The sequence below is a fragment of the Haemaphysalis longicornis genome, unplaced genomic scaffold (assembly GCF_048455015.1).
Source record: "Haemaphysalis longicornis isolate Haplotype H1 unplaced genomic scaffold, Haemaphysalis longicornis Haplotype H1 scaffold_4, whole genome shotgun sequence".
Classification (NCBI taxonomy): domain Eukaryota; kingdom Metazoa; phylum Arthropoda; class Arachnida; order Ixodida; family Ixodidae; genus Haemaphysalis; species Haemaphysalis longicornis.
Window position 1 is genome coordinate 161,228,499 of NW_027526361.1, and position 13,177 is coordinate 161,241,675.

Sequence of the window (13,177 nt, forward strand, 5' to 3'; positions counted from 1 at the left end):
CTATGACCCAACACATCCTCCCCTTTGCTTTCTGGGGTTTTCTTGACTGCCAACTCTTATTTCTGTCTTATTTTCAACGAGCCCCTTATTTCCCATTCTGATTCGCTACATGCATAGCGAAGGCCTCTGTTCTGGCAGTCTTGGTGCCATAGGAAGCTCAAGAGTTTCAATGCCGGTCGACAACCCTTGACATGTCGTAGACACTCGAGTCACTGGCCGGGGGTTATAAAGAAGGCCCCCTTCACCCCGAGTAGTCTGAGTGGCGCTGGCTACCACCCTCAAGCACAGGAAACAAAAATACCTTAAAATAAATACCCCAGAAAGTGGAGGGGAAAATCTTCCCGCCGGTACCATAGTGGTTATCGCACCAGACCGGTATTCTGGAGGTCGTGCGTTCGGATCCCACCTGGCGGGCATTTTTTCTCCACTTCCTTTCTTTCCAAATTCTTTATCTGTTTCAATGACCTACCACATCTTCCCCTTTGCTTTCCCAGGTTTCCTTTACTACCAACTCTTATTTCTGTCTTATTTTCAACCAGCCCCATATTTCCCATTCTGATTCGACACATGCACACACACACACACACACACACACACACACATATATATATATATATATATATATATATATATATATATATATATATATATATATATATATATATATATATATATATATATATCAAACTTGCAGTCGTCATTGCCAGTGCTATTCGGTTTCGGTCGAGGGGCGGCGCTAGTTGACCGGCCTCAGAGCACTTGTAAATATAAACCCGCGCTGTCAAGTCGAGAGAGAAGCCGCTGCGGGATAGCGTAATGGCGAACGCACCGCACCGGTTATGCGGAGATGTGGGTTCGAGTCCCGCTCCCGGAAAAAACGGCGGATTTTTTCTCGACTTATATTTTCGCTTATTTATCAATGTATTAAAAAAACGTGACAAACACACGTCATTCGGCCCAATTAAATATTTCAGAAAAAGCCGAATAGCACTGGCAATGACGACTGCAACTTTGATATGTATCTTTACCGAGTCCCTCGTCCCGTACCTTTCTGTTCTGCTATATATATATATATATATATATATATATATATATATATATTCCAATGGGGTTTAATTCGATCAGTTGTCCAAGCGAGAGGCGAGGAAGAGCAGTCTCTTCAAAAAACGACGAAGCCAGAGATAACCTTGCAAGACGCACAGACAGGCATGTTGCAGGTCCGCAGCACATACCCGTGCGTAGATTGGCCATGGTTCCGCACATACCGTTCCCTGCTCCAATTGTTCATTACAATCACCCCCCACCGAAGAAGGAGCCATCCTGGTGACTTACGGCGAGTCGAGGATGAGAGGGTCGTAGTATCGCTTTAAGCGGCTGACATGAACAGTTTCGCGACCACGACGGCGGGGATTGGCTGACGGAGTTAACAGTTCAACCACGTAGTTTACAGGTGATGGAGAACTGATGACACGGTAAGGGCCGTGGTATTTGCAAAGCAGCTTGGTAGAAAGACCTGGCGTTGTAGAAGGTACCCATAGCCAAACTAGATCACCAGCATGAAAGTGGGCGAGGAGTGGCTCTGGTCATGTTGCTGCTTCTGACGACCCTGGTCATTTGCCGTGAACGAACGGGCAAGCTGTCGGCATTCCTCGGCATGATGCCTCACTTCGGAAAGATGGCGGCGTTCGGAAGCGTCAGGGCTGTATGGTAGGATAGTGTCCATGGTACAAGAAGGTTCGCGGCCGTAAAGTAAAAAGAAAGGTGAAAAACGCGTTGTGCTCTGTACCGCCGTGTTGTATGCGTACGTCACAAAGGGGAGTACCACATCCCAGTTCGAATGGTCTGAAGCGATGTACATCGCAAGCATGTCCCCCAACGTACGGTTGAACCTTTCGGCGAGCCCGTTCGTTTGCGGATGATATGCGGTCGTGGTGCGATGCACAATGTTGCATTCGGTCACAAGCGCTTTAACAGCCTCAGAGAGGAATACCCGCCCCCGGTCACTGAGCAGTTCCCGGGGTGCACCGTGGCGTAGAACAAGAGAACGGAGGATAAATCGCCCGACGTCGCGCGCAGCGGCAGCGGGCAACGCGGCTGTTTCAGCGTAGCGCGTGAGGTGATCTACAGCCACGATGATCCAGCGATTGCCAGAAGGGGTGTGTGGTAAAGGGCCGTAGAGGTCGATACCGACTCGCTCGAATGGACGAACGGGGCACGGCAAGGGCTGCAGTGTGCCAGCTGGCTTCGGAGCAGGTGTCTTGCGTTGTTGACACTCGGGGCATGCGCGAACGTACTTGCGCACGAAGGCGTACATTCCCCTCCAGTAATACCTGTGGCGCAGCCTAGTATAAGTCTTCAGGACTCCTCCATGGGCGCTCTGTGGATCCGCATGGTGGGCGAAAGACACCTCTTTTCGTAAGCTACGTGGCACCACTAGCAACCACTTCCGACCGTCTGACATGTAGTTCCGGCGGTAGAGGAGGTTATCTCGAATAGAGAAGTGGGCAGCTTGGCGACGGATGGACCTAGACGGAATTCGTTTTGAAGCTGGCGACAAGAAGTCAACGATTGCAGCAATCCATGGATCCTTCCTTTGTTGGGAGGCCATGTCTGTGAGGGTCAGCGATGACAATAGGGGATTCGTTGTGTCAATGCATGTAGCATCAACAGGCACAGGGGAGCGCGAGAGTGCGTCGGCATCAGAATGCTTGCGTCCAGACCGATAGATAACACGAATGTCATATTCTTTTAAGCGGAGGGCCCAACGGGCCAGTCGTCCCGTGGGATCCTTTAGGGACGACATCCAACACAGGGCGTGATGGTCGGTGACAACGTCAAAGGGCCGGCCGTAAAGGTAGGGGCGAAACTTTGTAAGGGCCCAAATTATCGCCAGGCATTCTTTTTCAGTAACGCTATAGTTGCGCTCAGCCTTGGTGATAGTTCTGCTCGCATACGCAACGGCATTTTCGCCGCAGTCGGGCCTGCGCTGAACGAGCACGGCACCGATACCAACACCACTGGCGTCTGTGTGCACTGCAGTAGGAGCGCTGGGATCGTAGTGGCGGAGAATAGGTGGTGAGGTTAGTAGACGTCGCAGGGATGTGAAGGCGTCGTCAAACTCAGAAGACCACGCGGATAGACTGTTGTCGCCGTTGAGCAGCCGCGTGAGTGGGGCGACGATGGAAGCAAAATTGCGAACGAAGCGCCGGAAATAAGAGCATAGCCCTATGAAGCTGCGGAGGGTCTTCATTGAATTAGGCTTGGGAAAGTTGGCAACGGCACGCAGTTTTTCGTGATCGGGTGACACGCCGTCTTTCGAAACAACGTGGCCCAGGATGGTTAGTTTACGTGCACCAAAACGACACTTCTTGAGATTGAGCTGTAGTCCAGCTGCAGTGAGACAGCTCAGTACTTGGTGCAAACGAGCAAGATGTGTTTCGAAGTCAGGAGAGAACACAACGACATCATCTAAGTAGCAGAGGCAGATATGCCATTTGAGGCCGCGCAAGATGTTGTCCATCATTCTGTCAAAGGTGGCTGGCGCGTTGCATAGCCCAAAGGGCATGACGTTGAATTCGAAAAGCCCATCGGGGGTCACAAACGCCGTTTTGGACCGGTCACACTCAGCCACCGGCACCTGCCAGTAGCCGGCGCGCAAGTCTGGGAGGAAAATAATTCGGCACCGTGAAGACAATCGATAGCGTCATCGATCCTAGGTAAGGGATAAACGTCTTTACGGGTAATATTGTTAAGGCGTCGATAGTCGACACAGAACCTTAGGGATCCATCTTTTTTTGTAACCAAAACTATTGGCGACGACCAGGGGCTTTGTGACGGACGAATCACGTCGCGTTGCAGCAGGTCTTCGACGTGTTCATTAATAATCCCGCGTTCTGACACCGACACTCTGTAAGGTCGCTGCCTCAAAGGTGCGTGCGTCCCAGTGTCGATATGGTGGACTACCGTTGACGTTCTACCCAAGGGAGCTTGTTGACAGTAAAATGAAGAACGGAACGCGTGCAAAAGGTTCAGTAGCTGCTTGCGCTGGGTAGAATCCAAAGCGGTGTCGAGAGACTTCGTGAACACGTCGTCGGATAGAAGCTGGTCGGTGAGACGGGATGACGCCAGGGCGGTTAGCGGCAGGGTAGGCGCGTCATTGCAAATGTCGATGCTGAGAATGGAGGAAGAAGGTTCAATTTGGCCAATCGACTCGCTGCGAAGCAGACTGACAGGGTTGTCTGTGAGGTTGGTAATAAACATCGTGGTGTGTCCAGCACGCAGCGTAAGGACGGCGAACGGAAGAAATAAATGCTTTCGGCGAACAAAAAGGTCGGATGGCGTAAATAGAACAGGGCCATCCGGCAGGGTACCACAAGAAAGAGCCACTAACACTGAACTTCGCGGCGGAATATCGACGTCTTCGGAAAGTACGAGTTTTGTGTCACCAGAGACGTCACACTGTGGGAAAAGTTCCAGTTCAGCTCGGGCACAGTCGATAACAGCGTGATGACATGAGAGGAAATCCCAGCCAAGGATGACATCATGGGAGCACGAAGATATAACAACAAATTCAATGGGATAGCAGGTGCCTTGAATACTCACTCGAGCAGTACAGGCTGCTATCGGGGACACGTGTGCTGCACTCGCAGTCCGAAGCGAAAGTCCAGAAAGCGGCGTCATTACTTTTTTCAGCGAGCGGCAGAGTGTAGCACTTATAACAGATATGGCGGCACCGGTGTCGACTAGAGCGAGGGCAGGGACTCCTTCAACAACTACATCTATAACGTTTGGTGGATAGGCACGAGGACTTTGAATTTTCGCTGAGTACGCAGTTCGTGCCTCTGGAACTGCGGGTATTCGTTTCCCACTTCCGGAGGAGCAGGCTGACGGCGCATAGGCGACAGGGAGCGGAGGCGGGTCATAAAATCGCCCCATATTTTGAAGTCACGTGCGTTGTTCAAAAACCACGTCTGAGCCAATTGCGTGAGATAGAACTCGACGTTGCTTAACTTGGCGGGATCGTCCCACTTGTTGTGAGCACTCACCCGCTCGTATGTCGACAGCCAATCCTCAGCATCATGATCGCCCTCGCCATTGAAGAATGGGGGATCGCGCTGACGGATGGAACCAGCGCAGACGATCTGTGGCATCGCTGGTGCTTGTTGATCAACAGCGTCAACGGGGGTAGTGGGCATTGGGAGCCTGCGGCTTCGAAGCTCCGGGATTCGTGCTGGTTGACGTTGAAACCGCACCTCCACCACTTCCAATGGGGTTTAATTCGATCAGTTGTCCAAGCGAGAGCCGAGGAAGAGCAGTCTTCAAAAAACGGCGAAGCCAGAGATAACCTTGCAAGACGCACAGACAGGCACTGATGATGACGATGACTGTTGCAGGTCCGCAGCACATACCCGCGCGTAGATTGGCCATGGTTCCGCACATACCGCTCCCTGCTCCAATTGTTCGTTACAATATATATATATATATATATATATATATATATTGTGAGGCTGTAGATAGCAGGCGACCAGACAGTGGCTTAGTAGCTCCTTTATTCGGAGGCCAGTCGACGAGAACGCAAGATGGCGAACCAACCCCAGCACTGATGATGATCTCCGAAGAAGCGGGCTCATCGATGATGATGAGTATGTACAGGAAATGAAGAAGTGATCACCTCAAGCCGGTGGTGATGATAGTGAGCAATTGCTACCTACGGTGGCAGACAAGCTGTAGCCTCAAACAAAGCTCACACTATATATATATATATATATATATATTATATATATATATATATATATATATATATATATATATATATATATATATATATATATATATATGTATATATATATATGTATGTGTGACGTCCCGCAGATAAATGGTGCAGGGCAGTTGGCAGGAATGGGAGATTAGCCACAAAGAGACGGTGCGGTGCGATAGTGGTGGACGATGACGAAGAAGTTGTTAATAAAGGTGTTGGTTCGACGGACGCCATGTCTCCTGCGTTATATATATATATATATATATATATATATCTATATCGTTGATTGATTGTAGGGTTTAACGCGCCGACACAACACAGGCGATGAGGCGCGCCGTAGTGGAGGGCTCCGGATTAATTTCGACCACCTGGGGATCTTTAACGTGCGCCGAAATCTCGTACACACAGGCGTGTTTTGCTTTCCGCCTCCTACAGAAAAGCGGCCGCGGCCGGAAATCGAACCCGCGACCTCGTGCTCAGCAGCACAACGCCTTAGCCACTGAGCCACCGCGGCGGGTGTATATATATATATCGTAAGGAGGATTTATTCCAAGGGCGAAAGACTGGGAGACCGCAAAGTCTGCTCACGGAGTGAGAAGCACGAAGTCCACTCTGTCGTGTTGACCGAGAGCAAAACCGAGAAGCAGCTTCTTCCTTCAAAGTGTTCGCGATGCGGCTGCCGCGTATTTTTGTCTCTTGACTGCGATGATGATGATCTCCTGTTTCGGCACGTACCCTCGCATGGCGAGTGGACAGTGCTGCCTATACTCCGGTTGCTCCTTCGTGAATTGCGCTGGCGACGGACAACCTTACAATTGCCCCCGGTGAAAAAGCGCCATTCTGACGATCAGGGAGTCGAAATGGTGAGAGGCTCAACGTAAGGCTTGAGGCGCTGGACGTGTACTATATAACGGCCGCTGCGTTGCTGGTCGTGTGATGGGGCAACGGGCTCGACAATGTAGTTGACTGGGGAGGTGCGTTTGGCGACTAGGTAGGGACCATCGTATCGCGAAATGAGCTTACTTCTCAATCCAGGAGCAGTCGTTGGCACCCACAGCCAAACAAGTGATCCGGCTAAGAAGCTTGGTGCAAAGGTCTTTTCCTCATGCTAAGTCTTCTGTCGGTGTTGGTCTTCCATGTTTAGTGAACGTGCCAGTTGGCGGCATTCTTCGGCGTGTTTCGCAACGTATGAGATTGGCGTGCACTCTGAGTCATCAGGGCTATAAGGAAGCATTGTGTCCAGCATACAAGAGGGCTCATGTCCATACAAAAGGAAAAATGGAGAGAAGCCAGTCGTGGCTTGCGTGGCGGTGTTATACGCATATTTAACAAATGGAAGGATGGTGTCCCAATTAGAATGATCAGACGCAACGTACATTGCGAGCATATCCTCCAGCGTCCGGTTGAAACGTTCGGTGAGACCATTGGTCTGTGGGTGGAACGCCGTTGTAGTGCGATGTATGGTGCCGCAGGCTGTGAGGAGGGCTTCTATAACTTCAGAAAGAAAAACTTTTCCTCTGTCACTGAGTAGTTCTCTATGCGCTTCATGACGTAGAATGAAGCGCCGAAGGAGAAAGGAGGCAACTTCACGCGCAGTTGCAGTCGGAAGTGCTGCCGTCTCTGCATATCGGGTCAGGTGGTCAACAGCGACAACAACCAACCTGTTTCCAGCTGCCTTGCAAGGTAGAGGCCCATAGATGTCGATGCCGACGCGGTCGAATGGTCGTTCTGGACATGGTAAAGGTTGTGTAGGTCCAATTCCTTGGCGAGGTGGAGATTCGCGGCATTAGCAGTAAATACAGGAACGAACGAACTGACGAACGAAACGTACATGCCGCGCCAGTAGTATCGCAGGCGCAAACGTTGGTAGGTTTTGTGTACACCAGCATGGGCGCAGTACGGCTCCTCGTGAAAATAGGCGCATATTTCTGCACGTAGGTGGCACGGAATTACTAGGAGCCACTTGCGACCTTCGGGTTGGTAGTTGCGCCGAAAGAGCAGACTGTCACGAATGGGGAAGTGCGACGCTTGCCGGCGTAGATTTCGAGATACACGTTTCGCTGATGAGCCTGACGGGAATTTGAAGGCGAAGGAAATCCAGGCATCTTTCTTTTGCTGGGATGACATGGAGTGTATCTCCAGTGGTGAGAGGTAACAATCGGTAGTCGAGAGTCACTCAGTTTCGTGCGGCAACGTGGAACGAGAAAGGGCATCAGCGTCATGGTGCTTCAGCCCTGACCGATAGGTAAGGCGAATATCATATTCCTGGAGTCGCAAAGCCCAGCGTGCTAGGCGACCAGACGGGTTTTTGAGTGAGGAGAGCCAGCAAAGCGAGTGGTGGTCCGTAACAACCTCGACACGGCGGCCGTAGAGATACGGGCGGAACTTTGCAAGCGCCCAAACAACAGCTATGCATCCTCGCTCTGTCACAGAATAGTTGGTCTCGGCTTTTCCTAGCGTACGACTTGCGTCGGAGACCACATACTCGTCATAACCTGCCTTCCGTTGTGCGAGAACTGCCCCCAAACCGACTCCGCTCGCATCGGTGTGAATCACGATAGGGGCGTCAGGATCGAAATGGCACAGGTTTGTCGGAGATGTGAGGAGATGACGCAGTTTAGTAAAAGCGTCGTCGCAAGCCGTTGACCACTCAGAGATGCTGCCTCCCTTGCTGATGAGCTGTGTCAGTGGCGCTGTGAGGGATGCAAAGTTCCGTACGAAGAGGCCAAAGTACGAACACAGCCCAATGAAGCTGCGAAGAGCCTTCAGTGATGTCGGCTTTGGGAACTCTGCCACAGCACGCTACTTGGCAGGATCCGGCAGGACACCAGCTTTAGAGACAACGTGGCCGAGGATGGTAAGCTTTCGGGCAGCAAAACGGCACTTCTTGAGGTTTAGCTGTAGTCCTGCGTAGTTAAGCACGTCAAAATTTCCTCAAGTCGAATGAGATGCGTTGAAAAATCTGGAGAAAAGACCACAGTATCATTTACGTAACAAAGGCACGTCTGCCATTTGAGTCCACGGAGAATGTTGTCCATCGTCCGCTCGAAGGTTGCAGGCGCATTGTAGAGGCCAAACGGCATAACGTTAAACTCATAGAGGCCATCTGGAGTAACAAAGGCTGTTTTTGTACGATCACCCTCCACCATGGGGACCTGCCAATAACGTGAGCGTAAGTATATTGAAGAAAAAACTGCGCCTTGGAAACAATCGAGGGCGTCATCGGTTCGTGGCAAAGGATATACGTCTTTGCGGGTTATCTTGTTGAGCCATCGGTAATCGACGCAAAATCGAATAGAACCGTCCTTCGTCTTGACAAGCACTACTGGTGACACCCATGGACTCGTGGATGGTCGCATCACACCACGTTGGAGCATGTCCTCGACTTGTTCTTTATTTACGCGGCGTTCAGTAGGAGAAACACGGTAGGGACGTTGTCGTAAGGGTGCGTGACTCCCGGGGTCGATGGTGTGTTCAACAGTGCTGGTGCGCCCAAGGACAGCCTGGACAGAATTAAAAGACGTCCAAAATCGGTGCAGCAGTGCAAGAAGTTGGTCTCTTTCCGACGACGAAAGCTTGTCATCGACGGCGCGAAGAAAGAAAGACACCTGCAGACGGTGGGGTGTCGCTGCTGCAGGAGCGCAGAGTCCACTGACGTCAAGCGTTGTTAAATCATTCGGAAAATCCACAGCGACAACATAAACGGTCGCGACGTGGCCGACGCACTCTCCGCGTTGCAAGGTGCAGGGACATGAGCCGTAGTTAGAAAAGACAAGTGTAGCTTGGCTGTTGGGGATTGAAAGCAGGGAGAAAGGAAGCGGAAGATTTCGTTGCTGGTAGAACAGGTTGGAAGGCGTAAAGAGCACTGTCGCATTGGACAGAGATGGGCACCAAAAAGAAGCAAGGACGGCGGAATGAGGAGGAATGCTATCGTCTTCCGCGAGGATTAGTTTTACGGCAGAAGAAGCGGGCGGGTCATCAGCGGTAGGATACATGGACGGGAAGAGCTCTACTTCGGCACGGCCACAGTCCATTACAGCTCCATGTTGGGAAAAGAAGTCCCACCCCAGTATTACATCGTGGGAGCACGAAGGCAGGACAACGAACTGAATAGCGTATATGACGTCTCGAATAACGGCACGGGCAGTGCCCACGCCAAGTGGATCTATGGGATGAGCCGTAGCAGTCCGCAAAAAAGAACCCAAAGTGCGGCGTCATGACCTTCTTCAAGCGGCGGCAGAGGTTGGCATCTATGGCAGAAACGGCGGCTCCAGTGTCGACAAGGGCTAAGATTTCGGCGCCATCTATGGCAATACTTATGATGTTTGCGTGAGAGGGAGGAGGTCTTGGGCAGATTGACGACGACGCAGTTCTTGCCTCCGAAACTGCGGCGCCTAGTTTTCCGTTTGCGTTGGGGCAGGACGACGACGGCTTCCGGAGGGCATGGATGTTACCGGAGAATAAGCGGCGCCCTCCTGAATGAGTTGCGATGGGGCGTAGGAATAAGCCTTGGGAGGGTTGCGTCCAGTTGTCATGCTGCGGCGGCAATAGCGGGCGACATGGCCAGGAGCCCTGCATGCAAAGCAAATTGGACGATTGTCCAGCGTCCTCCAAGGATTAGTGAGCTACGGACCAGAGCATACCGGGGGGCGTACAGGTAGGCGGGGCTGGAGAAAGACGGGGCTCCGATGTATGTATCTGGCTGCGACTTCAGCATAAGGTCGTCGTGGGACAGCGTCAACAAACGTCGGTGGAGCAGCCATCGCTATGGAGGGTATGGAATGGGTATAAACCAGAGTTGTGGTGACTAGGGCTGTCGGCGTAGCGTCGGAATAGGGCATGGGGGCGACAACAACAGGAGTTGACAGCAGTGCAGTTGGAAAGAACTGAGCAACTTGTTGTTGGACAATGGTCCGGAGGTCAGGGCTGAGAGAAGATTTACACTCCGGAACGTTGGGGATCAGGGACAACTGACGAGCCACTTCCTCGCGCACAAACTGCTGGATTCGCTGAAACAATGTACGTCACTGTCGTCACATGCCAAGCTGGACATAAACTGATCTTGTGCGATTGGTCGCCGAGTTAGAGCCCGTTGCCTACGCAGCTCATCGAAACTTTGGCAAATGGTAACGACCTCTGCCACAGTTTGGGGGATTTTCGCGAGGAGCATTTGGAAGGCATCATCTTCAATGCCTTTCAATATGTGTTTGGTCTTGTCCGTTTCGGGCATGGCGCTGTCGATCCTCCTGCACAGATCTACGACGTCCTCGATGTAAAAAGTGAAGTTTTCACCACTTTTCTGTGCACGTTCGCGAAAGCGCTGCTCCGACGGGAATTTTCGTACAGCGGGACGTCCAAATACTGCTTGGAAGTCGGGTTTAAATTCTGGCCACGTTTTACGACGGGCTGCGTTGTTCAGGAACCATTTCTCCGCGAGCCCAGTCAAAGAAAATTCCAGGTTATTCAGCTTGAGCTGGTTGTCCCAATTGTTATGAGGTCACCCGTTCAAACACAGCAAGCCAGTCGTCGACGTACTGCTCATCGGTGCCATTGTACTTGGGAGGGTCCCCATCACGGATCGCACCAGAGCAGACGTGGGTGTTGGCGTAGGCGGGGGGTTATTGTCGCGAGGCATTGTAGGAGGGTGAAGTGTCCGATTGCGGAGCTCCAGGGTAAGGAAACGGCTGGCGACGTGGGTCACGCCCTCTCGACGATTGCGCGAAGGCCGATGAGGTGGAAGCTGGGGCTAGGACGGGGAGCTACCCGCACACTCCACCAAAAACTGTACCAAAACGCCGCGAACCTACTCCGCAAATTTGGAACAAATTAAGTCAAGCTCAAATCAAAATCACATGAAATCTGAAATAAAAATGTCCAAAGCAAACTATTTTACATGTACGCCCCCAACATTTTAAAAACCCCTCCTCAGGAGTTCTGGAACTACCTCAATCCGAAAACCCGTAACCGGCCCGCGCGCCGGGAAGAAAACGAAAATAGAGCCAACTCGCTAAATAATTATTTCCAATCTGTTTTCACGATTGATGACGGAAATGTGCCTCATATTGACATTTGCAACAGCCGACATGTTGAACCACTTTTTGTTACATAGTCCGGAGTGCCTAATTTGTTGTTAAAAGTTGATACTAAAAAGGGTGCCGGTCCGGAGAACTTGCTGAACGAATTTCTTAGGACATATGCTGAATGGGTAGGCAAATACATATGTATACTTTTCAATAGGTCACTATCAACCTGTTCTATTCCCAGAGAATGGAAAATCGTATAAGTAACCGCTGTACATAAGCTGACCCTTCAAACCTTAGACCCATCTCACTGACAAGCACAACCTGCAAGCTACTGGAACACATAATTCTTAAACATGTAAAATTGTACCTTGACCAGCAGCACATCTTATCGTTATTACAACACGATTTCCGCAAAGAACTATCCACAGTTACCCAACTGATTAAACTAATCTACGACATCTCCCTCAATGTATACCGAAAAAACAGATTTTATTCTATTGGATTTCTCAATGGCTTTTCTCGGGTGCCACACAAAAAACGTAAAAAATTAGAAGCAACAATAAGCACAGGTCCACTTCCTGACTGGATAGACAATTATCTAAGTAACCGAACGGAGTACGTGCAAGTCAATCGCGAACATTCTACCATAGCCAATGTTACGTCAGGTGTACCACAAGGCAGTGTTTTGGCGCTCATTTTATTCCTGATCTTCATTAATGATTTACCTGCTGGCATTGGTGTTAATGTAAGGCTTTTCGCCGAGAACTGTATACTACTACCAAGACATTAACGCCCCAGAAGATCACAGAAAATTGAATAATGCCTTACAGTATAATGCCTTACAGCTGGTGTGCTCTCTGACAAATGACCCTGAATATAAAAAAATTTGCTCTCTTGAGGATAACCAGAAAAAAGCATGTATCTGAATTCACTTACGTTGTAAATAACTCCACTTCCGGTAGTAACTGAACACAAGTGGTCTAGGCTTAACTTTATCATAAGATCTTACAAATAATATTCACGTGAGCGATATCACATCAGGTGCATTAAAACGACTGTTTTTCCTTCGTAGAAGTCTCGGTTCCGGTCCCCATGAAACAAACATTCTGGCCTACAAAACATTCGTCAGACCCGTCTTAGAATATGCAAACATCGCGTGGCTTCCCCTTACAAACAATTGCATAAATGCCCTAGAAGGAGTACAACGAAAAGCGATAACATTTGTCTATAACAGACTCACCCACAGAACTTTTAAAAAAGGCAGGTCTCTTAACAATACAAAAACCGCGCTAAACTTGCACGCCAAAAATTGCTGTATCAATTACTTCACGAACAGCTGAACATAGACAGTTTTAAGTATATGTCATACACAGAAACAAGGCCAACACAACAAAAG